We start from the raw sequence: 27,737 nt of genomic DNA, 5'->3' as shown, positions 1-27,737 counted from the left end.
ATGTTTATCTATTTTTGAGAGAGAGAGACAGAGTGTGAGCGGGGGAGGAACAGAAAGAGGGAGACACAGAATCTGAAGCCGGCTCTAGGTTCCACACTGTCAGCACAGAGCCCGACGCGGGGCTTGAACTCACGAACTTCGAGATCACGACCTGAGCTGGAGTTGGACACTTAGCCACCTGAGCCACCCAAGCGCCCCTATCATTGCTTATCTTTAAATGAACCAATCAATAAATGTCTTAAAAAGTCTCAGTATCAGTTTCTAATCTGGATAGAATTGACAGTTATAACCCACTTATATAAAAGGTCCTTGGGATAGTCTCTGTGAGGATCACTAGTGATCCTGTCTCAGTCATGCGTTTGTGTAGCCTCCTCTCCTTGAGTGTGGGCTGGACTTACTGACTTGCTTCTAATGAAGAAAGTATGACAGAAGTGATGGGGTGTCACCCCTGATGTGAGGTTACAGAAAGACTGTGTGACTTCCCTCTCAGATGCTCTCTCCCCCTCTATGGCTCACTCACTCTGAGAGGGTGGCTGCCTGGATGTGACCTGCTCTATGGAAAGGGCCTGTAATTGGAAACTGAAGAAGGCTGTTGGTCAACAGTCAGTGAGAAAAGATACACCCAGGTCTGAGGCCCCCGTGCAGTATACTCCTCCGGAGGTGATATTTACTGGGTTCTGTCCGGTGAATCCAGCGTGTGACTTAGATAATCTCCAAAACTGTGAAAAGATGACTTTTTTTTTTAACAAAAAACAAAATCACAACTCACACAAACATAAAATAAACACATGCGAAACATGTTGTTTAACTGACTTGTTTATTTTATTTTTTAATGTTTTCATTTATTTTTGAGACAGAGAGAGACAGCATGAGCAGGGGAGGGACAGAGAGAGAGGGAGACACAGAATCCAAAGCAGGCTCCAGGCTCTGAGCTGTCAGCACAGAGTCTGACGCGGGACTCTAACCCACGAACTCTGAGATCATGACCTGAGCTGAAGTTGTACGCTTAACCGACTGAGCCACCCAGGTGACCCTTGTTTAACTGATTTATTGATGTGAGAAAGCTCAGGACATTACAACCACTTTGAATGTCAAAATAAATTTGCTTAATTACATGAAACCACCCGATAGTCACAGGGCAATCATCAGTTTCACCTTCACCAGCTACAATTTGCTTTTCCATGGACAAGAATCCAATATATTCTTAATTTCTACAACATACAGAGTTGTAAAATAGCTCAAAGATAATGACAGTGGAGATAACCTAGCATGAGTACTAGAGAGGACACCATGCCATCTTCTTTGACCTTTCCTAATTTGTTTTTTTAGAGAGAGAGAGTGAGCACAAGAACAGGGGAAAGGGGCAGAAAGAGAGAGAGAGAGAGAGAGAGAGAGAGAGAGAGAGAATCTTAAGTAGGTTCTGCACTCAGTGTGGAGCCTGATATGGGGCTTGATCCCACGACCCTGGGATCATGACCTGAGCCAAAAATCAAGAGTCAGACACTCAACCTACTGAGCCACCCAGGTGTCCCTTCTTTGTTCCTTTCAAAGTGTTTCCCGATTTCGCTAACAGAGAGCTTTGTAGGATTAATGCCACATGTCCCTTTTTCCATGTCTGATTAAATGAGAATCTTTCTCAAATATGGCATACCAGACATGGCCTTGGTTGTACAGTCAGCATTCACAATTATATGCTGGTGAAAAAAAAAGCCAGATTTTATTGAACCTATGCAATAACTATATTGTGTTCATAAAAAAAATTAGGAGACTCCCTATGAGTTTCTGAGTTGGTGGGTGAGGAGAGCACCCATAAGAATTGAATACAATTTGTTTCGAAGCAGAGTCTACTAAACTAAGGGTTAGAGATAGCTTAAGAAGGAAGAGAAAGTGTTTCCTGATAGATCCATTGAAAAAAATTACATAAAACCAGCATGAACAACACTCTCAACCGAAAGCTCCAATTAAGTTTACCTTGTCAAGGTCACTCAATCTAACATAATAATGTCAATAATTCTTTTTTTTTTAATGTTTATTTATTTTTGAGAGAGAGTGAGAGCAGGGGAGGAGGAGAGACAGAGGGATACAGAGGATCTGAAGCAGGCTCTGTGCTGACAGCAGAGAGCTCCATGTGGGGCTCGAACTCATGAACCATAAGATCGTGACCTGAGAGGAAGTCGCACGCTCAAAGAACTGAGCCACCCAGGCACCCCATGTTAAGAATCCTGCTGCTGCCGAGATTTCAGTCTGTAGTTTGTCTTCATGAAGCTGTTTGCTTCCAGACTAGAGCAAGTCTTGGAAATCCCACTTAGTCGACTGGTGTGGTCTGAAGTTGTCGAGGAAGTGTCAGCTTGGAGGCTTGTACCCACCCGGCTACTTTTTGAAGTGTCAATAGTTCAAAGTCCCTGACTCCTTCTTAGATGAAGACACACATATACTCTGGTTTCTCTTCAGATCATATAGATGAAGACACAGACTCTAGCTTATTAGAGAGATGTCAGGCAAGCATCCAAGTGAAACAAAAATTATTTGTAGATGACAAAGATGGAAAGGCTGAGGTCAATCATTACAGTGACCGATAACAGCAGAATATAAGATAATAAAAATGGGGTACATTTTGCGTGGATTTGATCAATGTTTTTCTCTGAGAGTGAATGCAGTGAAAAATTTCCAGGGTCTTCACATAAAGCATACAATTAAAAAATATTTATATTCATAATAGTTTACCTGTTCTAATTTAATTCGGGAAGGCTAAGAGTTTTTTTTGTTTTTGTTTTTTTTAATGATTTGATAATTCTTCCTATGCAGCTCTTACAATAATGTTGAGCTAGTTAGGAAATATGGAGCGTGCCAAACAAACCTAATTATTTTGAACATCCCCTTCTGTTTTCAAGGCAAAATAACAAATTGTTGCCACTTCCCAGGAGCCCTTTGGGTTATCCCAGAGATTTGGTAGGTCCCCAGGTGTATGAGGGGCACACTGTGTTGTAAGCAGCTTACCTGCCCCCTGAGGAGAGCACACTGTAGTAGCTTGGGGATGATCACCAAAACCCCAGAAACATTACTTTCAAAATGGCAGATCCATGACTCTGACAGAAATTTTAATTGGACCCTTATCAAAGATTATAGAACTCTTTAACTAAAGAGGGAACCGGTGGGATGTGAAAACCAGTTTAAATCAAGATTTGACATACAGTAACTTACAGTCTCCCTGGAACAAAACTCATGTGCTCAGTTATGGACAGGGACCATTCCCATTGTTGTAGAAGAAAACATGTGCATGACATCAGTTTTCTACAACTTAACCCTGAATTCCACAGAGCTGTGAAGTAGCCGAATCTGTCAAAGGCAGTCAAGGGTACGCAACCCCTGTAGAGCTAGACGGTCGCACTAGACGAGGCCAGCGTTGCCTAAAAGGTGTTCCTAATAATAATTTTCTTCAGTTTTGAGTCCTTGACATATTTTTTCCCCCTGAGAAGCAGGGAGGTTTTGTAGAGGAGTTACAGAGTATCCATCTGTGTGGGTGGAGGATGTGCAACGGGGCCAGGCAAGGAGGTTTTCATGTATCAGCCATGAGACCGAATTGTGACAGCCTTCTGTGTCATCCACAAAATCCAGACTTTGCTCTGCACAATAACAAGGTTTTGAAGCAGGGAAGTGACATGATCACGTATATTATTTATATATAATATATATGTTATATATGATAAAACTTTATATAAATTATATAACCTTATATATAATATATATTTTTTACATGTTATATAACTTTAATATATATTTTATATATTATATAACTTTATATATAGTATATATTAAGATAGAATTATCTATTTTTAATTATTACATAATTAAGAATTAATATAATTACATTATATATAATTGATATATTATATATAATTATATATTAATATAATCAAGAATTAATGTAATAAATAATTAATACAATCATTAATATATGAAGATAGATATTATTAATATCTATTTAATTTAATATATATTAATGATATGTTAAGAATTATTCATATAATTTTAAAATATTTAAAAATATATTTTTACATGCTATATAACTTTAATAAATATTTTATATATTATATAACTTTATATATAATATATATGAAGATAGATACAACTATATTTAATTATTACACAATTAAGAATTAATATAATTATATTTTATATATAATTAATATATTACATATAATTATATATTAATATAATCAAGAAATAATAATCAATAATTAATACAATAATTAATATATGAAGAGAGATATGATTAATATCTATTTAATGTAATATATGTTAAATGATATGTTAAGAATTATTCATATAATTCTAATATATTTAAAATACATACATTTGTATATTAAAAACACCAATCAGCAGAAGGTCATTTGGAGAAGAAAGAGATGGAAACAGGGGTTCAGTTAGGAGGGCAGTGTGATGGTCCTGGGAGAAGACAACCAGGTTATTCAATAGTCAGGAAGAAGAGGAGAGGATGAGGCATCTCCAGGGTAAAGCAACTGACACCTGGCCAGGTATTAGAGTCAGAAATCCAGAGGCAGGATGCATCCACAATTATCCAAGATGACTGCCTTGAAGCCATTGTTGGAGTCTGGGAATATGGGAGGGGCAGTAGATTCCAGAAGAATGAGTTCAGTTTTAGACACGCTGCGTGAGAGAAGACTGGAAGGCTTCAATAACAACATCTAAGGGACAGTTGAAAATCTGGTTGGGACTGAAGGAGAGTGGTCAGGGCTGGGAGTGAGGTACCAAAGCCAGAGAGGTAGGGGCGCCTGGGTGGCTCAGTCGGTTGGGCGTCTGACTTCAGCTTAGGTCATGATCTCATGGCTGGTGAGTTCGAGCCCCATGTCGGCCGCTGTGCTGACAGCTCAGAGCCTGGAGCCTGCTTTGGATTCTGTGTCTCCCTCTCTTTCTGCTCCTCCCCCACTCGTGCTCTGTCTCTGTCTCTCTCTCAAAAATAAATAAACATTAAAAAAAAAAAAAGCCAGAGGGGTGGCTGTGTGGCTCAGAGACTGTGAAGACAAGAGGGTGGGAAGTGAGTTCCAGCAAAGAGGGAAGAGAGCCCTTAAGAAAGCTGGCAAGCAGTGGAAATAGGAGAGCTTTGGAACAGTTCCTTCATCTGACCCTTTATTCTATCACTTGTGACATTGATTATCACTTCCTACCTTTGTGGAGGCTATTTGGGAAAGCTGCTTCCCTAACCAACCACATTTCTACGGTGTAGCCCCGATCAGCATAGAGCCTTGCACACAGTTGCCACTCCGTACACAGTGAGTATATAAGGAAAAGAATGATGAAATGAAGAGACTAGAAAGGAGTTCTAGGCTACAGAAGGAAACTGAGACAATGGTCTGCTGGAAATATCTGAAGAGGAACATCAGGACGGCATAGAAAACCGTGGACTGGGACGGGGAGGCCCTCCAGGGAGCCGCCACTATGGATTGGTATGCACAACGGCTCGCTCCGTTCTGGTGGCGGCGTGCCCAAAGGCAACCTCTCTCAGTCCCCTGGACCAATGCCATCTGCAGCCGGGCCATAAGCCAGAGCATTGCCTTCTGACCACATGTATAGTGTGCATCCTTATAGGGAGGCTCCTTGGGAAAGGATCTGGGTCTGCCTATATAGCCGGCTGATTGATTGCTCAAAGAGAGCACGGACTCAGACCATCAATAAAAATAACCAGTTCATCAGGAATCTCACGTTTCCACTTCTGATTTCACTCTTTTGAGTTGGATAACCACTAGCTTCTCTTGGTCAGTGTGCACATATACTCACCCACTGTTTTCCCTGCTGGCTCTCCTGTTCCTGGTTGATGCCTTTCTCACTGTATAGTCATTATCTGGCACTACAGAGCTAATATTTAAAAGAGGAAGTTTTAATGTTAGACCGGATGGACTTAGCAGATTCATTCAGAGCATTCCATTCAAACATAACAGAATACTTCTCAAGTACACATAGAATATTCCCCAAGATAGATCGTATGTTAGGTTACGAGACAAGTCTTAACAAATTTAAAAAGACCGAAATCATATCAAGCATATTTTTTCTGGCCCAAATGGTATGAAGCTAGAAATCAATTACAAGAAGAAAACTGGAAAACTCACAAGTATGTGGAGAAGAAACAACAAGCCACCAAACAACCAACGCATCAATGAAGAAATCAAAAGTGAAATGAAAAACACCCCGAGTCAAACAAAAAAGGACAGTCTCTTCAACAAAGGGTGTTGGGAAAACTGGACAGCTACATGCAGAAGAACGAAACTAGACCCCTATCTTACACCATACACAAAAACTAGCTCAAAATGGATTAAAGACTTGAATGTAAGACCTGAAAGCATTAAATTCCCAGAATTTAGGAGTAAGCTCCTTTACATCGGTCTCGGCAATGACTTTTTTGGATCTGACACCAAAAGCAAAGGCAACTAAAGCAAAAATAAACAAGCGGGACTATAGCAAGCTAAAAAGTTTCCACACAGCAAAGGAAACCACCAACAAAATGAAAACGCAACCTATGCAATCGTAGAAATTATTTGCAAATCATATGATAAAGGGTTAATATCCAAATTATATAAAGAACTCGTGCAACCCACGAGCAGAAAGCCAAACAATCGGATTAAAAATGGGCAGAGGATCCAAATATCCATTTTTCCAAAGACACGCAGAGAGCCAAGTGCACAAAAAGATGCTCAGCATGAGTGAACATCAGGGAAATGTGAATCAAACCCACAATGAGGTATCACATCACACCTGTCAGAATGGTCCACATCAGAAGACAAGAAATAACAAATGTTGTCGAGGAAGTGAAGAAAAAGCAATTCCACTTCTTGGTATTTATCTTAAGAAAAGGAAAATGCTAACTCAAGAAGATGTCTGCACCCATGTTCATTACAGCGTGATTAACAATAGCCAAGATGTAGAAGCGGCCCAAGTGTCCATCGATAGGTAAATGAATAAACTCACCCATATAAAAAGAATGAAATCTTGCCATTTAAATATTAGCTCTGCAGTGCCAGATAATACAGATGGAACTTGAGGGTATCATGCTGAAATAAGTGAAGACAAAGTGAAATAAGTCAAAGAAAGACAAATACCATGTGATCCCACTTAGATGTAGAATGTAAAAACCAAAAAAATGAGGCAGAGCAAAAAACAAAACCAAAAACAACTAAGCTGATAGGTACAGAGAACAGATTGGCGGTTGCCAGAGGGGGGTGGGGTGGGCAAATGAGTGAAGGGAGAAAAAGATACAAACGTCTAATTATAAAATAAGTATATTCTGGGGCGCCTGGGTGGCTCAGTCGGTTGGGTGTCCGACTTCGGCTCAGGTTATGATCTCACGGTTTGTGGGTTCGAGCCCCGCATTGGGCTCTGTGCTGACAGCTCAGAGCCTGGAGCCTGTTTCAGATTCTGTGTCTCCCTCTCTCTCTGACCCTCCCCTGCTCATGCTCTGTCTCTCTCTGTCTCTGTCTCAAAAATAAATAAACGTAAAAAAAAAAAATTAAAAAAAAAAAAGTAAATTCTGAGGATGTCTTGTACAGCATGGAGACTATAGTTAATCATGTCGTATTGCATATTTGACAGTTGCTCGGAGAGAAAGTCTTAAAAGTTCTTATCACAAGAAAAAAATTCTGTAACCGTGTATGGTGACAGACATTAATTAGATTTATTATAGCGAGCATTTCACAAATATCAATATATGTATTTGTATCTACAAATATCAAATCATTATGTTGTATACCTAAAACTAATATAATGTATGTCAGTTATATCTCAAAAAAATGTAGAGGTTTTATATCTAGCCGTCGCCAGCTTTACAGTGTTGCATTTTTGGGAAAGATTTGTTGCATTTTTTTCTTTTGACCTGGTATCTGTCCTTGGTTTTGTATTTATCCTGTGGTGCTTATCCTTGATTTCTGCCACATTAAAGCCATAGGAGCCCTAGGCTGAATACCTGAATACCTCAGACCGATATGGCCCGTCCCGGATGAGAAAAAACAAACACCCCATCTTATTCCTCTAGCAAAGGTACAGTAATAAATTCACTTTTTTTTTTCAACGTTTATTTATTTTTGGGACAGAGAGAGACAGAGCATGAATGGGGGAGGGGCAGAGAGAGAGGGAGACACAGAATCGGAAACAGGCTCCAGGCTCTGAGCCATCAGCCCAGAGCCCGACGCGGGGCTCGAACTCCTGGACCGCGAGATCGTGACCTGGCTGAAGTCGGACGCTTGACCGACTGCGCCACCCAGGCGCCCCAATAAATTCACTTTTTAAGCATTCTTCACTTAATACCATCCTACTACGGTAGTAAACACGGTAAACATTAAAGCAACATTTCCCAACTATGTCCAATATCATCCCCAACATCAGTAAGACCAAATATTTTGTTTTTAAAATTTTGTTCAATGTTTATTTATTTAGAGAGAGAGAGAGACAGAGCGTGAGCAGGGGAGGGGCAGAGAGAGAGAGAGGGAGACACAGAATCGGAAGCAGGCTCCAGGCTCTGAGCTGTTAGCACAGAGCCCGATGCGGGGCTCGAACTCACGAACCGTGAGATCACTACCTGAGCTGAAGTCGGGCACTTAACCGACTGAGTCACCCACGTGCCCCTCTTTCTTTCTTTTTTTTTAACGTTCATTCATTTTTGAGAGACAGACAGAGCGTGAACGGGGGAGGGGCAGAGAGAGAGGGAGACACAGAATCCGAAGCAGGCTCCAGGCTCCGAGCTGTCAGCACAGAGCCCAACCCGGGGCTTGAACTCAGGAACCACGAGATCATGACCTGAGTCGAAGTCGGATGCTTAACGGACTGAACCACCCCGGTGCCCCAGTAAGACCAAATATTGTAAATTTTTGGCATATGGTGTATTTATTTAGAGAAGGGGGTCCAATCTCTTTTAACTGTGAGGATCCCTTTAACGTGTCAAACAACTTACTGGAGGCTCCCAGGTGTATCTGAAGTTTTAATGAGCATTCTGATGACGGACCAAAGCATTATGACCGACAGCTTTTATGTAACCCTTTCAAATGAGTTTATAATTAGTTAATGACGGCGTTGTACGCCATCACACTGTCGGTTGGCAAAGGTCAAGCCTCCTGGTTTAGTTTCCTGCTACAATGACTCTGGACTTGGATGGCGTGGCCTGCTGTGGCCAGAGAGACCTCAGCGGTCTCGACGCCAGCATCAGCTTGGTAGGTGCTCACTTACCCTCTGAGTTTGCCATCTTGGCACCTGACTGCCATCATGCGAGGAAGCTAGGCTAGCCTCCTTGAGCATAAAAGACCATAAGGGGACAGAGAGAGGCCTGACTGCCCCAACTGAGTTATCAGCCCAGCCACCAGCTGAATGCAACCACATGTGTGATCCCAGGCAAAACCAGCAGCATCAGCCGGCCCGGGAGCAGAATCGCGAGAAATAACAAATTCAGTGTTGTTTTAAGCCGTTAAATTTCAGAGTAGTTTGTTAGGCAGCAATAGATAATCAAAACACAATGATATTTACAAAATTTGAAATCTACTAATATATATATGAATCACATGGATTATTCATTCATTCAAGAAATATTTCCCAGGGCCTACTATATGCACATTGTTCAGACCACCCTCAGGGCTGGCTCTGCATGAGGATTCATGGACCCTTTGGAATAACCCGTGGCCCCAGAAAGTCTGCGACTCACAAATAGGGAAGAAAGTTCCAAATTGAGATGCTATTCTATATAGTGTATTTTCAAAGTTAGAAAAAAACTGGAACCGCCTCCCTACCCGCACCCCAGGTCTGTAATGCAAACCGATCCTTCAAATCTGGTGGTTTGATCACTGGTCTGAAAATAAAGACTGAGCTGTGGTTTTGTACCTGCAGGAGCTATTTTTCTTTGCTCTTTTCTTTGCTCCTTAATTATTTGCTGTATTATGCTTTTGGTCAAACAGTTTGTCTGCAACAGGAACTAATCATGTGTTAATGTAGCTCTTTACAGTTTATAAAGTGTCCTTCGTTTTACAAAGCACTTTCAGGGACATTATCTCATTAAACCTTGAAACGACCCAGGAAGGTTGATTGCTGCAGGCCCCTCGGAGCAAACACGTGTGTAGAAGTTCTGTGCAAATCTGTCACCACTGTTGGACAAATGGTTTTGAGCACGGACCTAATGAGGGATTGGGAATTTTCATAAACTTGGATTAAAGATGGCACTCTCATAAATGACATCTTCACAATACAATTCAAAAGGTGACACTCTTTCTTATATGGCATTAATGCTTTTTCAATCAGAATTTCAGGTCAATGTCTGTTTTGTGCTCTCAAAGTTTTAATTAAGACAGAAGAACTTTACTATCTCCTAACCTTTGCAATATCCATTACAAGTTTGGATCTTTCTCTTTTTGAGGCCCCCGTTCCTCTAGGGATCTTTTAGCAAAAAGAATGTGATTCAAAGATTTCCAGATGTTACTTTTCAGATGTGTCTCAGCACGCATCTATAAACCATCTGGTAGCAGGAACGGCTGGATTGGGTCCAAATGTAAATGTTCATTCAGGTAAACGGGTATTAATAGAAGAACCTGAACCAATTAGTGGTTTGTCGACCAAGTTTGTAATATTGTTTCATCAGCTTTCGGTGACCAAGATAGGCTTTCAGCATGCTAGAGTCGGTTTTCTTGCTGAAGGTGGGTATCCCTCACCTGGATCCTCTAAGTCTGTGGCCAGCTCAGAAACGATTTGTGGTTAGTCTTCGAGTAAACTCTGCCTTATTTAAGCATCCTGAAGTGTCCACGGTGTTGCTTGCACCAATATTTCAATACCTTTGTATCCCCACGCCCTTTCCGACCAGCAAAAGAAAGAACTCTCTCTGAAATGTGCTGGGAAGCAGAAGTGAAAACAGTTAGTGGGGCTCTGGGGTGCTGGTAAATGTGTGTCTTGGTCATCCAGCTTCTGACTCAGGAAACTGCCTGAAGCCTTAGCCAGTGGCAACCTTCCCACCTCCGCCCTTGGTTACTGGAATGAAAGAGGACATCCCCCAGCCATCTGACTTTGGGACCTCCAACAGGACAAGATCATCTCATTAATTCAGCTCCTCTTTTCTTCTGGGAAGTTTTGATAACTATGCCAGGGGCTGGAATGAACTTTCCCTAGGCTATACACTCACTTTTAACTCTGCAAATGAATCCAGATAACGGTGAAGATAATTAGTAAAAAGTATCACAATTAATAAAAAATATTTCAGGGAGAATATTCCATCTACATATATATATAAAAAAAAGGACTTCCAACCACCTCAGAAGCAATTGTTTCCCTAACGTAAAGATAATAATAATAGAGCGAATATTTATTAAGCATTTACTAGTGCGGGGTATTTTGCTAGTTGATTTATATAGATTATCTCACTTAATTGTCACATTGAAACTATGGGGTTTTCTTATTAATCCTAATTGTATAGATGAGGAAACTGAGCTGTAGGGCATGAAGAAATTTGTGCAAGGTTCCAAATCTTATAAATGATAGTTCATGAAGGTATACTGGATCCCAAGGACATCCACGTGCATATGCTAATTTATTCAATTATCGCAATAATTTTGTGAGGCAATTTTTGTTCTTATTATTCCTATTTTTGTGGGTGAGGAAAATGAAGCCCCCAAATTCAGTGACTTTTCTTTGGATCCCAGAAGTAGCCCTTGGTGGAGTGAGAATGTAGCCCCCCCACCATGTAGTGCCCCCCCACCCCACATTCTGCGGATTCCAAAGTCTTTTGTTATTCTAAGATCCCCCAGTATCCTTTTCTGGGTAATTAAGGCCAAAGTCCTCAGGACACCGAGCCATTAAACTCACAGAGCTGGTCCTGGGTGGATTGGGGGTGGGGGAGAGGTCCCTATTTGGATTCTCCTTAGTATCCTTTGAGCATGGTACTTTGCAAAAATAAACATTGCACCTATCTGGAGAACCGTAGTGTTTCCTGGCTTCATCCAGACATCTGAAATCCCAAGTTCACTAACTGCAATGTGGAGAAATGCTTGGTCTGGCCATCGGGTCAGCACGCACCACACAGGGACTTCTCTGATTGCACCCGGGGAGTGCTGTTGGCGATTTCCAAAAGCAGCAAGGAGATCCAACTGCAGTTGGGAATCAGGTTCACATGAAAGAGAGATTTCTGAATCAGAGCAGACCGTAGACACTCGACCACATCAAGGAGGAAGCAGACTTTGGGGCAGACATAGAGTTGCCGCATTGGGGAATGTTGACTGATTAGCCAACCGCAGGGCAGGCGGGCGGTGCTGAGCTCCTGGCTGGAGCAAAAAGGAAGAGTGAGGCTGGAAGGTGAACGGAAGCAGGCAGGGAGGCATGAAGTGTCAGGATCTACAACATCTGGGGATGCTTAATCGGGAGGAAACTTAGACCTCCCACACAGTAGCACTATTATGAGCTCTGATTACACACTCGGGGTACAGAAAAAAATAACAAACTAGTGCGCTGGTAAATAGTCCTCCTTGATGCAGAAAAAAAACCCCTATAGCTTCCTTGAAGCTTTCCCCTTCTCCAGCGTGTTTGAAAGGCAAATGAGGCCGAGTGTATCAATGTGATGGGGGAGGGGAGCTAAGTGCAGGTCTAAACACTGACAGCTCCCGGGAGGCCCACGATAAAAAGGAGAAGCCTGAACCTCTAAGGAGAGTGATGGCCCAAGATTCCTTTGGGAAATCAGCACAATTGTAACTCTTCTTGGTCTCTTGACTCTTGAGGTCTTTATGCCTCAGGACCAGCCCCTGAGTTGAAGGGCAGGGTAGTGCTGGGGGTTGCCGGATGAGGGAGAGGGCGAGCAGGATCTCAGCTCACTTATTCACTCAGTCATTCATTCACTCATTCATTGATTCATTCAGTACAATGTGAAAAATGTGTGCTCTGGAGTCAGGCTCATTTACCTGGCTTCAAATTCTAGCCTACCTCCTTTTTTTCCCCAACTAACATCTTTGTTTTTCTTTTTTTATTATTATTTAAGTTTTAGTTAGTTAACATACAGTGCAATATTGGTTTCAGGAGTAGAATTCATTTACTTCATTTACATACAACACCCAGTGCTCATCATAAGTGCCCTCCTTAACACCCATCACCCATCTAACCCATCCCCCATCCACCTCCCTCCATCAACCCTCAGTTTGTTCTCTAAGAGTCTCTTGGGGTTTGCTTCCCCCCACCTTTCCCCCACCCACCTCTTCCCCCCACCCCCGCCCTTCCCATATGCTCATCTGTTTTGTTTCTTAAATTCCACATATGAGTGAAATCATATGATATTTGTCTTTCTCTGATTGACTTATTTCGCTTAGTATAACATATTCTAGCTCCATTCACGTCGTTGCAAATCTAGCCCCACCTCTTGAGAGCTCTATGAACTCCTGCAGGTTACTTAGCCTCTGTAGGCTTCAGTTTTCTCAAGGCTGTCTCTGCATCATGGAAACGTTGTGAGGACTAAAATTCATGGCCCAATAAGATGATAATACTACCACTGGGATACGTGTATATAGGTGATCAATGGATATATGCTGTGATTGTTATTGGGTCTTTCAATAAATAGTAATGAGTTCTGGGCTAGTTGATGAGAGTACAAAGATGGCGGCTTGGGGTCATAATTTTACCCTCCACTTGTGGAATAAGACACATGGCAAACTCTTCTTCCTGGCCGATGTTCTTCCCTTCTATTTCCTTTCTTCCCACTTTCCCACATACAGAAAACCTAATAGATGGAACAAGGGAGAAAGGGGGGCTCTGTGGTCAGAGAGGAGTTGAGAAAATGGGAACATTCTAGAATCCTTTCCGTGCCTGGCACACAGTAGGCACTGAATAGTTGTACAACTAACATGAGTCCAGGGGACCAAGTTCTCAGAAGCAGAATGGAAATTTTTATTTAATTTTCTTGGTGTTTTGGTTAAAACGGAGTCACTCATTTGGAATTCAGGGTCGCACACTGGTGGCCGTTGGATCAGGTCTGGCCCGGTGACAAGTTTTGTTTGGCCTTCACAGTATTTTAAAAATTGGGACATTTTACGTTATATGCACATAAAAACCTGGATTTCTGGCTTCTCCTGAAAAACGAGAAGGCCTGGTAATCCTGGGCCCACATTCCTGTGTGGGAGAGGCAGTCAGCGGAGGCTGCCCCCATTCCAGGGACTTTCCCTCCCTGTCCCCTCCAGTGCCACCACCCCTAGTGTATTTCAGCCTCGGGGGCCAAGGCACTGTCATTTCCATACATTCCCCAAGTGAGCCAGGACCTCCTTGGCTCATCTTGGCCATCCTGGAGGTGATCCCAGGCGAGGAGAAAAGAACTGAGGACTTCTGGCAAACCCTTTCTCAGAGCCAGGCCTCTCCCCGCACTCCTTCCCTGCTTCTCTGCTTGAGCCACAAGTCCCAATGACTGATCTTTCTCTTTCCACCCGGATCTGTTGGCCTCGTGTCAACCGGGCCGACACCACCCTTCCTTTATGATTTCTCCCCTTTCGGGCAATAAGAAAATGATTGAATGACAATTATTGTGGCATCTGATACAAGGGCAATTTCCCTCTGGTTAGCCAAGCACAGGATGGAACATAACTGCACATTCTTCGCATACCTACAGCGTGACTGAGAGCCATCCCGTAGCACGGGCTTAGCTGAGTCTCAGACCGAGACATTCAAAAGTGAAGACGTGGGGGAGTTTGAGCATCACACAGTACAGTGGCTTTCAAGCTCATTTTGTTCTTTGTATTACCTTTAATCAGTGATATACCTTTATTTTTTCCCCCCATGAAGCCTTACACAGGGGCCTAATACACCCAGAACTCCTCTGACAACACATCCTTGGATCCCTGGGGGCAGAGAGAGCCTAATGGGAAAACACTGATCTGATCACACTATCCATTCTACAAATGAGGAAGCAGAGGCCCGGAGAGGGACAGTGGTCTGTCCAAGCTCATGGAGGGTGGAAGGGGCAGCAGACTCAGAGAGGCCTCATTCCGGGTCTGGTGCCCTTTGCCCTCGGACATGTTGTCCTCAGCAGCAGCAACCAGAGCAGCGCTCACATCTGGACCTCCGCTGTGTCACTCTGACTGAGGAGCATGGACTTCACTTCACATCACTCAACCTCTCTGGTCGAGTCACTTCCGATATCTGGGTCTGTCCAGCCTGAGTACTGCTGTCTCCCTGGAGCAGCCAGCCCCCCAGAGAGCCCCAGTGACCCTGCCTCCTGGTATTCACCCCCCCCGTGTGTCCCCTCTCACGCTGTGCCGGGTTGGTCTGTGTGATCAATAGAACACGGCAGAAGTGTTTAATGTCAATTCTGAGATTAAGTTAAAAAGACATGGTGGCATGTTTCTGTCTGTCTCTCTCTCTCTTTCTCATCACTCATTCTGGGGGAGGCTATATTGTGAGCAGCCCCGTGAAGAGGCTCACGGTGAAGTCCACTGCCAGCGGAGCACTTGGAAGCACATCCCGCAGCCCTGGTCTTGTGTCCAGGACAGCAGCTCTGGCTGGCAGCTTGACTGAGACCCTTCTGGAAACCCCGAGCCAGAACCACTCAGCTAAACTGCTCCTGGATACCTGACCCACAGAAGTTGTGAGGTCCTCAATTATCATTGTTTTAAGCTGCTGAGACATGGTGTCATTTGTTACCCAGCATTAGATAACTAATACACAGCAGCATTCAGTGAATGTGTGATGACGGGCACCTTCAGAAAAATTGTAAAATTCAGGCAAAAAAAGCACAAGTATTTGGCTTCCTATCACTAAATATGATTTTGAGGTCATGAATCAAAAGCCAGAATTAAACAGTGTTATCACACTGGATTTAACCAAATATATATATGTTTATATATATGTACAAATATATATGTGTATATATACGTGTGTGGGTGTGTATGTGTGTGTATATATACACACACACATATATATACACATATATATGTATATATGTATACACACACACACACACACACACACACATGAACATTCTGTTTATCCATTCATTAACTGGTGGCCATTCGGGATGTCTCCACTTTCTGGCCGCTCTAAAATGTTGTCATGAACATTCGTGTATACATTTTTGCATGAATATATATTTCCAGTTCTCTTGGGGGTAAACCTAGCAGTGGAATTATAGGGTGGTAGGGTAATTCTATGTTTAACTTTTTGAGGGTCTTGCCAAACTGTTTTCCACAGCGGCTGTACCATTTTCATTCGAGATGGGCATTTTGAAACCAGTAAGCAGTCCGACAACTGGACAAAAATGGAACATGGAAGTATGCATAAAATTGAGACCTAGGAGAATTTACTTCAGTATATTTGAGTCTCGGCTTTTGACTTTTCATCATTTAGCACGGGGTTTGGTATTGCACAGACTCAGGGCTTGTGGTTGTAGTGGAGCCTGCCATTTGTTCTCCCCTCCTCCTTAGTAGTTGACCCCTTTAATTTAAGCTGGCCCATCACTACCCAAAATAAAGGTGCTAATTCTTAGCCTCTTATGCTAGCATGGTTATTGACCGAGTTCTGGTAAATGAGATGTAATCAGAAGTTTGGCATGTGACTTCCAAGAAATGACCTGACAGGGAAGAGACATTCCCTTTCTCCTCTTCCTCTTTCCCACTGGCTGGAATGCAGATGGTCTGGCTGAATTCAAGATGCCATTTGGACCAAGAAGTAGAAGCCGTGTGCTAAGGAAAGCCGAGCAAACAAATACAAGATGCCTGGATTCTTAACATGGCAGAACCCTAAACTCGTCATGGATGGATTGCCTCCAAACTTCTTTATGTGAGTGAAAAATAAATGTTTATCTCATTGAAACTATTGGTTTTGGGGATTTTGGTTATATCTAGCTGAACTTAATCCTGAGCAACCAAATGCTTAAGGGCTGGTGGTTAAAAAAAAAAAGTATAGTCTTTGGAGACTAACAGAGCTGAATTCAAATCCTTGGAAGCTCTCTCTTCCTCACCTTCCCCATCCAATCATAGTCAACTCCGATGATTTTACCTCTTTACTCTCTCTCAAACTTTTCTATCTCCACCACTGCTTCCAAACCCATTGTCTTTCTCCTGGACTTCTAAAATAGCCAACCATCTGGCCATGTGTCTCCATTCTAGCTCTCTTCAGCCTGTTCTCTGCTCGCCACCACTCAGCCTGCTTTTCTTAAGCTATAGTCTGTATCCTGTCACTTTCCTTAAAACTCATCACTGGCTTTCCACTGATCTTGGGGTAAAGATCAAAATTCTCACAGGCCTTGCAAGGCCTGACCCCCTTCTTCTTTAGGTTTTTCTCACTCCATGACCCTCTCCTTCTGTCCACTTCGGCCCCATTGACCTTCTTTCAATTCCTTGAATAGATCATGCTGTGTCTTGCCACAAGCTTTGCACACAGTGGTCCTTCAGCTGAAACTTTCCTCCATGTCCCATACCTGCTTGACCCAGTCAACTCCTGTTCATACCTGGGATCTCCTGAGATCAGCCTTCTCTGACCATCCTGACTCATGTAAGGATGGGTTCTGTGCTGCTTTCTGCTCATTTTTGTGTCTGGCATGGGGTCTGGCACATGGCAGGTGCTTTAAGAATGTTTGTTGAATGAGTCAATAAATGACCGTCATATTTAGTTGTATGAACTTGGCACTTAATCTCTCCAAGATTTCACCATTGGAAAGTGGAAACGATGACAATGACTACTTCCCAGGGTTCTTGTGAGTTTTAATTGGGGAAGCACTAGGGAAGAGCACCCAAGATGTAGCCGCCATCACGGCTCTCACCACCAAGGGTCCTCACTGACCAGGTATAAGAAAGACGGTTGAGCAAGGCATAAATACATCATGGAAAGAGACGGGAGACTCACTTATCCTGATTCTTCAGGTTTACAGGAGAATAATAACCCATGGGCCTCTTTTATCATCCACCTGGTTGTGCCACTGGACCAACACACATGTGTATATACCTGTAACTGATGTAGGGTTTATATTAGACACAAAAGTCCAGTGAGGTGAGTAGATGTTAGAAAGACAATAAAATATAATGAGAAAAAGCCTGGTGTCTGTTTTCTGAAAAACCTGGAATCAAATAGGAGCTTTCTCAACCTTAGAAAGTTACATGGTGCCCTGAACATCAATCTCCTCATCCATGAACTGGGAGAAGAGTGTAACTTATCTGACAGCACCATGTTGAGGATTAAATGGGAGCAAGTCCCACTGCCTGATAGATATTAAATGCTCAGTAAATGGCAGCCAGTACTGGTTACCAGCAAAGACCCAAAGCATACTCGAGTTTGATGAGCTTGCTCCTTCCTGGGATGATGAGGCCAGGTGATGTGCGGGCACAGCAGGCAGCTGTGGCAGGCAGAGGCTGTGTCCTCAGTAGCACCTCAAACCCAAGGCAAGCCCGGTGAGGATGAGCCACGTGAGGCCTCCCCAGGATCTAGGCCGGGGGACAGAGAATCTACTGATAGAGCCAGTCATGGAAAGCTGGGAGCTGATCTCTGCCCCTTGAGCAGCACTTGCCCCTGGGCCTGATGCCTGTTTGAGGTTCATTCTTGTCCCTTCTCCTAATCAAGGTGCATTCATTCCCAACATTCACCATCTTCTGTTCTGCCCCAGAACCTACCAGAGAGGGTAATAACTTACACCAGCGCTGTCTCCCCTCTGTCCTTTTCTTGGATGGAGTTAGGAGGAGGCAAATGATGAATATCAGACCTATGAGAGAGTCACAGGCCACTCTGTTGCAGGAGCCACCCTGTCCTGACTCCCGCAGAGCCAGAAGCATCTTCCTGGCCCTGAAAGCATGGCTGGTAATGTGATCTCCAGGCCTGTTGTCAAACATCACTACGAATTTCAAGACGGTGACGGTAGAGCATTGAACCAAGCTGGGGCCCTTCTTTGTACATCCAAGGCCCCATGTGACAGCACTGGTCACATGCCCAAGAAGGGAGTCCTGCCCTGCAAGTCCATAGTGCTATTAAAGCTGGCAGTAAGGGGCACCTGGGTGGCTCAGTTGGTTAAGCGTCCGATTTCAGCTCAGGTCACAATCTCACGGTCCATGAGTTCGAGCCCCACGTCGGGCTCTGTGCTGGCAGCTCAGAGCCTGGATCCTGCTTCAGATCCTGTGTCTCCTTCTCTCTCTGTTCTCCCCCCCCCCGCCCACTCATACTCTGTCTCTGTCTCTCAAAAATAAATAAATCTTAAAAAAAAAAAAGCTGGCAGTAAGCCTGCCTGCCAGAGAGCGTCCCAGGGAGCAGGAGAACCTCCTGAGCCCTTGTTCATACTTGGGATGGCAACGAGTGGAGGGTTGGAATGGGTACTCATGGCCAAGACTTCTTGGAAGGCAGAGCCTGGGTGTCAGCCCGCAGTGCCCAGGACCGCACCTGTTGTGCATGTCATGTTATGTGAGTGGCCTGTCCTCGTGGACATCCTCACCTGTCACAGTGGGGTAGGTGAGCACAGGCTGTGTGCTGAGGGGGACCGGGGCAGCCATGAGATTTCTCTCTCCTGCCTGGGTTTTCATCGTCTGGCATCACTATTCATCCCAGCTGAAATCATTTTTCTCCATATTCTCCAAGGATCAGGACCCTGAAAATTCCACACATACGGGGCAAACCAAACAAAAGGCACGGATGAGTGACTGGGTACCTGATTGCAGATTTGGGGATGCTGTGGACCCCGGTCACTCATATACTGCCTTCCCCGGCAAACACAGAGGATGGACACACACACACACACACACACACACACACACACACACGAATGTGACTTAGCCCAAGTCTGCTTTGGAGACAAGTCACGGTCCATTAAAAAATGTGAGGTCACGCTGTCCTCTGAATGTTAAAATTCATATGTGGAAGTCCTAATGCCCAACGTGATGGAATTTGACTGTGAGACCTTTGGCTCTGTCCGCACGAATGAGACTGATGCCTTATAGAAGATGCCCGAGAGAGAGCGCCCTTGCCCCTTCTGCCATGTGGGGACACATCATGAAGCCTGTGACCCAGGACAGGGTCCTCACCTGAGCATTCTGGCACTGTCGTTTTGGACTTCCTGCCTCCAGATGGTGGGAAATGAGAATTTCCGCTGTCTGTAAGTTACCCAGTGTATGAGGTTTTATTACAGCAGCCCAGTGTGCTAATACAGGTCAGAGGGTGATGTCAGGGTACAGTATTCCTCCTCCCTGGGACATCTCTCTCCCCACCGCCCCCCACCAAATCTTCATGAAATTCTACCCCCTCTCACCCCCCCCCAAAAGAACCCTAAAGAATGAAACCAATCAACCAAAATCTCAAGACTGCTCGCTTGCAAGCCCCAAGCATGGGGTGGCTGAGGTCTCCCCCTCAGAGTCTCCATCCAACTCTTTGATTTAGGGTCAGCCCTAAAATGGAGCTCGTGCTTATACTGAGGGATTGTGACTCCCCAGAAACACTCTGAGAGACCTGAGCGTGTGGGGGGGCTGCCTTCATGTGGAGTATCTACAAGACCCCATTCCAAACGCGCCACAGTTTTTGAGTTACAGCAAATGTCACGTACTCAATTGTTGGTCACAGCACCCCAGTAAAGAAAACGGAAGGGGGTCCACTGGCTTTCCAAACAAAGGTCTTATTCAGCTTCCTGGTCACACACGTGGAAGCCTCCACTCCCTCCTGATGCTTGAAATGGCTGCAGCCCATGATGGGGCAGGGAGACCTCCCTCCGGAGGCTTAGACAAACAGCCAAGATCCCTAGGGGAGGTGCATCATCGGGTTTGGTTCCCTCCCAGATGGTTTCCACTGCCTGGATGTCATCCCTCCCACCTCCTGGCCTACAGCTGGGTGATCCCTCTTGCGGCCAACTTCACTGTGTTTCTTACGAGCCTCGCCCTTGGCCGTTTTCCGGAGAAAAGTAAAACCTGACGATGGAATTTAAATGAAAAGTCTTCGGAAATGGAAAATCAAGTTAGGAGGCACATAGTAAGTGCTTGGTAACAAAAAGGAATGAGTGAACGAATGAGTGAATTTACCCCATGAGCCAACCCCTTCACTAAGAAAGAAAGAAAGAAAGAAAGAAGGAAAGAAAGAAAGAAAGAAAGAAAGAAAGAAAGAAAGAAAGAGACACCTCTGTTGCAAGGTTTTTTGAAGGTTGCTGCTCAGCTGTGCCTTACCTACTTTAGAATCGGCCAGGGCAAATGTGTGAGTCCTACCTCAAACCCACTTCATCAGGATCTTTGGTGGAATTTGACTTTGGACTTGGCACTGCTAACGAAGTCCTCGGGGAATTTCTGGGACTAACAAAGCTGGCAGAGCAGTGTGGTGCAGGCACCAAAGCGTCGAGAAGGAACCAAAGACTGTCAGTCAGGGAGTTCTGCCATCATGATTAATACCAAGTGGTTCTTTTTCTTGAATAACAGTCTGGGGAGATATTAACAGATACTCACTTTGGTTTGTGGGCTGAGCTGAAGCAAAGAAAAGCCTAGAAGAGCCAAAGGACTCGTAAAAACAAGGGCAGGAAATGTGCTACTTCATATTTCCACAGTGAGGGAGAGCTCAGTGGTTGCTATTAGCCAGAGGAAAACAGATGATGTTGGGGTGCCTGGGTGGCTCAATTGGTCGTACATCCGACTTTGGCTCAGGTCATGCTCTCGCGGTTTGTGAGTCGAGCCCCCCGTCGGGCTCTGTGCTGATAGCTGGGAGCCTGGGGCCTGCTTCAGATTCTGTGTCTCCCTCTCTCTCTGCCCCTCCCCTGCTTGCTCTCTCTCTCTCTCTCTCAAAAATAAATAAACATCAAAAAAAAAAAAAAATGAGGGGCGCCTGGGTGGCTCAGTTGGTTATGAGTCTGACTTGGCCCAGGTCATGATCTCACGGTTCGTGGGTTCGAGCCCCACATCGGGCTCTGTGCTGACAGCTCGGAGCCTGGAGCCTGCTTCTGATTGTGTGTCTCCCTCTCTCTCTGCCCCTTCCCCACTTGCGCTCTGTCTCTCCAAAATGAATAAATGTAAGAAAAAATTTCTGTTTTAAAAAACAGACGATGTTTAACAAGGCGTTCACATGGTGCCAGGGAGCTCCAAATTTCACTTCATGCAATCGGCAAGCAGAGTGGAAAAAAAGAGAAATGCACGTGGGTCTGGAGCCCTCTGATTTCAGGAAAAGACACTCGGATTGCCCTGAACAATTATTCTCTTCTGAAATACCAAGTGTCTATCACAGAGCTCATGTCTGGATGCAACAGAACATTGTATCAGTTGAAACGTCTGTGAGGAATATTTCATGTTGGCTAATAAAAGCCTGGAATCTTACGCAGTGCATGCGGTTAAATTGTTTAAGTAGAGCCTGCTTCCAATAATTTATCTTCATGGGCCAAAGCTCATTTCTCAGCCATTGAAGGGACCACCTGTAAGGAGCTTACAGAATCATGGCTTCCGTGGAGTATCCCTGTTGACCAGTGTCCCAGCCTTATTCAGAAGCTGTGGGGATACAAACTCTCTGTTCTCACTTGCTAGACAGCAAAGAGCACTGATTCCTTAACTTCCAGGGAGCAGAATATTGTGGTGTTTCATAAAAGCGTAGACTTTCTACTTAGGCCTCTCTTATCTATTTTCACTGTCAACAAATTTTCCATCATGCCTCCCACCCCCACACCCCACAGCCCTTCTCTTTTTTCTGTGGATTTCTCCCTTTGGGCAAATTGAGGACATAAGTGAAGTTTGTCTGCAGAACTCCTCACCTACTCTCTTGGTCCTGCTTTTCTGCTCTCTCCAGGGCCCCAAGCCCTTCTGCTTTCCTCCATCTTCTGTCTCCCTTCTGCAAGCATGTCCTGGGTATGGGGCCTGCCCAGAGCTTGAGGCCCCGAGCTTATCTTGAGTGGCTCACACCCTGTTACAGACTGCTCTCCACCAGATTCCATGAAGATAAACCTCCAAATGTGAATGACTGGGATGGCTTAACATGACCTTCTTCACACGGGCAACTTCCAAATCATCCACAGTCTTGGCCTGTGGTCTGTCTACATCTCAGATGCTCAGCCACTCATGGTCAACAGGTGAGCTTCTACATGGGTCCAAGTTAAACCAGCCTCCGCCATCCTAAATAGCCTTCTGGTTCTGCCATTGGCCATTAGAGACAATGTGAAGTTAGGGGACTTGATCTTTGGCTCCCCTCCTCCATGTGTTTCTCCCCTGCTCCTCCCAGCTCCGACGAAGGCCTCCGTATTCCCACTCATCCCACTTTGCCTAGAATCCTTCCAGCTTATGTCTGCCATCCTGGTGTCTCACCTGGGTCCCACCCCCTTTCACCCTTAGAAATGATCCGGCCAAAATATTAATTACATGGTTATCCCACTTATAGGCAAGAACATAAAGATTAGTCATTTTACCTCAGTGGGAATTTAAAACAGTTCTCATGGGCCTTTGCATTTAAATCCTTCTCTGTATTTGTAAATGAAAGTTAGCCACTGCTTTAAAAAATGTAGACATCAGTAAGTAGCATGAATTAAGTATTTTGAGGTGCAAAGGGACAGGTTGTTCCTTGTGGTCTAGAGGCTAGTGAAAAGTAGCTCATCACAGCACTTATCATATTGTATGATAGCAGGCTGTTGACTTGTCCAATATCCCCTTTTTGATGTGGCCCTTAAGGGCAGGGACCATGCTGTATTTGTCTCCATATATCTTCCTATATCTAGACAAGTGGAACATAACAGGCACTCATTAAATATTTGTTGAGTGAATGAAAGTACATGATCAAAGGCATGGAGTGGGGGGGGTGTTGGGGAAATGAGTCTCTCCGAGTATGATTAATGTATATGACAGTCCAATCACCTTGAATTTAATCAGAGGTTGCCAAGAAGCAAGAGCTCTTGGAGGTGTGAAAGGTAGATATGTTCCTAAACAGCAATGAGTCCTTTCTATTCCTACAGGTGCTTGAAGACTATATGCTAACACCTCTTCACTAGGCATACAGAATACATGGAATAATTGTTTGAAATAAATAGTGGTTTCACTCTGAAATAAAAACAATTTGGTGTTCTTTAATGAGTAAAAAAATGATATTCCAGACTACTGATTGCCCCTGCCCAGTGAATATCTGTGATTCAGAATGCCCAAGAGAACAGCTCCCTACCTTGTTCTGGACACACTCGTTCTCCCCAGAAAAGAACAGAATCTGCCATTTTCTTTTAGATCCCACCCCACTGGCCAGACTGGTTGTTTCAGAGGTCACCATGTAACCTGAGCCAGGCCAATTGTTTGATCCCTCTTTCCCTGGCCACAGATGGGTGGTTCAGAGATAGATAGGAACTGAGCCTAAGAGGAGCCAATGAGAGCCCTTCCCTGGATTGGCATGAGGGTTTCAGTTCTCTGGGGGTAGGGATGTGAGCCTGTGGGTTGATCGAGCCACCCACAGTGCAGAAGGAGCCATTCTCAGCGGGAGAGAGACTCCAGAATCCGAGAGAACGTCAGGGGCCGCCCTGGGCCCTACCTGCGGTTCACGAAACTTCTGTCTACCGGACCCATTTGAACAGGTTTCTGTCATCTGCAGCCAGAAGATGTCTAATAGGCTCAGCTCGATGCTCCAGGCTGTACTTGGTATAAAAAGATGATGCTGTCACATTTACATGTCCTCCTACAATCATTCGCCTCCAGCTGTCATAGCAAGTAGCTTCCCGTGCAATTCAATTCCTCGTGAAACCAAACACAGAGGACTTCTTTTCAAAATTCGGTTTTGTTTGTTTTCAAAAATACAGCTTTATTTCTTGTGCCATTGCAATATTTTATTTGGAAGTTGCAGAAATTCAGTTGGAAAGTTTCAAACGGCTCTTGTCTGCGTTAATATATGTCCTAGACTATGTCCCTCCAATGTCAGTGTCTGTTTTTTTCCATATCTTTTGTCCTCTAGGAACTTCTGCAGCTGGCCGCCTCAGCCTAGCTCCTCTGCAAAAGAAGATACTCTTTTTTCTTTAAATTAAAATAAATACAGATACTGCTTCGAGCCGCTCCCCTCCTCTCGTGGATTTCTGAGATCTGGGCCACGTATTTCTGCTTCATCTCAGCCAAACAAACAAACAAACCACACGAGAAAATAAGAAGTAGTGAAGTAAATAATGCGAAAAAATTCAAATAATCAGAAAAAGCATAGGAGCGTTTTGTTTGCATACAAAATTAATATCCACTACCAGTTATGGAGACTCCCAAGAAGGCTTATGCAGTCTTAGGCTGAATAATACAAGGATGTTTTCTATGTAACAAGGAAGGTGATTAATAGCTCTCCACGTTTCCTTTACCACCCCGATTACTATGATGTGTGTGTATCATGATGTGCAATTCAAGATTGCCACTCCTGAAGAGCGACAGTCACTAACTGATGAAGGTCCAGGGTCTAGGATGTGAAGTCTGGGACGTTTTGAGGAACGAGTGACAACACTGAGGATGGGCCAGAAAAGAAAAGAAAGCATAGCAAAGTGAATTACTACGGTCCCGTTGGATGGAAAGGAGCAACTACTTACCAAGGATCTTGCAGACGGGATTTAGGCAGTGTAAAGACCCAGAGTTCTGGAATCCCTTCCACTTGCCTTTCAGCGGTGGATAACACAGCATCATGAAGAGTAAAATGGAGACCCCAACTCCGCCACGTATTATTACGCAGTACCGGGCAAAGTTTCAACCTTGGAGAATCGCTCTTGTTTCATCTATTAAAATAGCAATAATAACATTAAACTTCTGGGTTTCTGTGAAAATTATATAAGATGAAGTATCCTCCAAATACCCTCAAGATATTCAGACTCTCCTCCAGATATACAATGTGCACACACGGGGGCCGCTGGGTGGCTCAGTCGGTTGAGCGTCCGACTTCGGCTCAGGTCATGATCTCGCGGTTTGTGAGTTTGAGCCCTGCATCGGGCTCTGTGCTGACAGCTCAGAGCCTGGAGCCTGCTTTGGATTCTGTGTCTCCCTCTCTCTCTCTCTGCCCTTTCCCCACTCGTGCTCTATCTCTCTCTCTCTCAAAATAATAAACAAACATTAAATAATTTAGAATGTGCACATGTGAAAGACCAATGAACACATTGATGAGGGAAGTACCACAACGGTGAAGCTTCTTCAAAGGAGTAGAGACAGGACTTTTTATAGCCACTGAAGGAAAGACTACTTGAAGAAGATTGCTAAATTAGTGACAACTGGCTAATGAATCCCTGTAAACTTCAGGGATTATCTTTCCTCAGGGTGGCAATCATTTTCATTTCTGTGTGTAGAGGAGGAAGGATTTTTTTTCCTGTCTACTCAGTTGAGATTATGCAGCCGAGTCCCTGTAAATGAGATTGACCAAAGACAGATCAACAAGATAAACCCAGAAGTTCATTAGCATGTGCAGGGCGTGGCCTGTGGGAGTACACAGAGATGTGTAACTCAGAGGGGTGGTTAGAACTCGGGTTTATTTATCATCATAGGATAAAACAAAGGAAAAGGGGTTGGGGTTCAGGACAGTTAAGTGAGTGAAGTGGGAGGCAAGTTATGGGAAGGGGCAGGGGAGGTATGGTAAAAAAAGGTCTTTCAGTCAAGTCATTTACTACTTCGTCCTCATCTGATAGGGAGACACCTTCAGAAAAATTGAAACTTCCTTTATAAACGCAGCTCTCCTTTACAAAACGAAAACTTGCGCCCTCTTTTTACAGCTTTTCCTGCACCTGCTGGCTCTCAGTGGCCTCCAGCTCAGAGTAATCCATACGTCAGAGAGGCACATTTTGAGGCGGTGTCTTCTGGAACCCCTTATGTGATGTAACTGCTGTGGGGTTCATATCAGACACAAAAGTCCAGGTTGGTGAGTAGTTGTGAGAGAGACAATAAAATGTAATGAGGAAAAGCCTGGGCAAAAAAAATGAGACACATTCTCAACACGTTAACACCCACCCTTCCAGAGTTGTACAATCTCCTAATGCATAGGAAATGATGAGTCACTCACATGCCTCCAGAGAACGAGATAATGCTTGGGTGGGGCTGCTGCTCCGTGGTGCTCCAGGAGGACACTCTCAGGACATCGCAGTCATCTTGTTGTTCATTTCCAAGTTGTTGGTTCTTCCCCCCTTAATGCTTTAACAGACCAACAAGCTGTCTCTAGCTTCCACAAGGGTCCAGGTCCATTCTCAACTGCCCTAGGATTCCCAGGCCCTTGGATTCTTCTTCTGGTCGCTTTGGTTTCCTGCCTGTGATGGTGCGCTTTATACGCAAATGTGGCCAGGTGATGGTGCTCTGTCATTCAATCAAATGTGAACCTAGGTGTTGCTATGAAGGTGTTTTCTAGATGTGGTTGACATCTACAGTCAATTGACTTTCTGTGAAGGGAATTAACTGGATAATATGGTTGGGCCTGATCCAATAAGTTGAAAGCCTTAAGAGCAAGAAATTCTGCTTCAAAACTGCAGCTTTAGCTCCATCCCGAGAGTTCCCAGTTCGCTGGTCTGCTCAGCATGTTTTGGACTTGTCAGCCCCTGTTACCAGCTGAACCCCAAGACCTGGCCTTTCCAGCTCACCTGCTTGTACCCACTGATCTTTGTCCCACATTTTTCCTTAAGCTCCTCTTTCCAGCTCCTCTCTTGACGCAGGCAAAGACCTGAGGGGCATCACATCTCAAGAAAGAAACCGAAACTGCCCTCAAGCAATAATGACTGCCCAGACAAAGAGCTCCAGTGGCCCAGACCACCCAGACCAGTTTTACCTTAACCCCCAATTCACACCTGCGCAAATGGACCCTGGAGAGACCCATGGAGTGACTGACAGTCATCTTTACCTCATTGT

This window comes from Acinonyx jubatus, chromosome C1, assembly GCF_027475565.1.
Source record: "Acinonyx jubatus isolate Ajub_Pintada_27869175 chromosome C1, VMU_Ajub_asm_v1.0, whole genome shotgun sequence".
NCBI classification, from domain to species: domain Eukaryota; kingdom Metazoa; phylum Chordata; class Mammalia; order Carnivora; family Felidae; genus Acinonyx; species Acinonyx jubatus.
Note: the sequence above shows the minus strand (reverse complement) of the source record.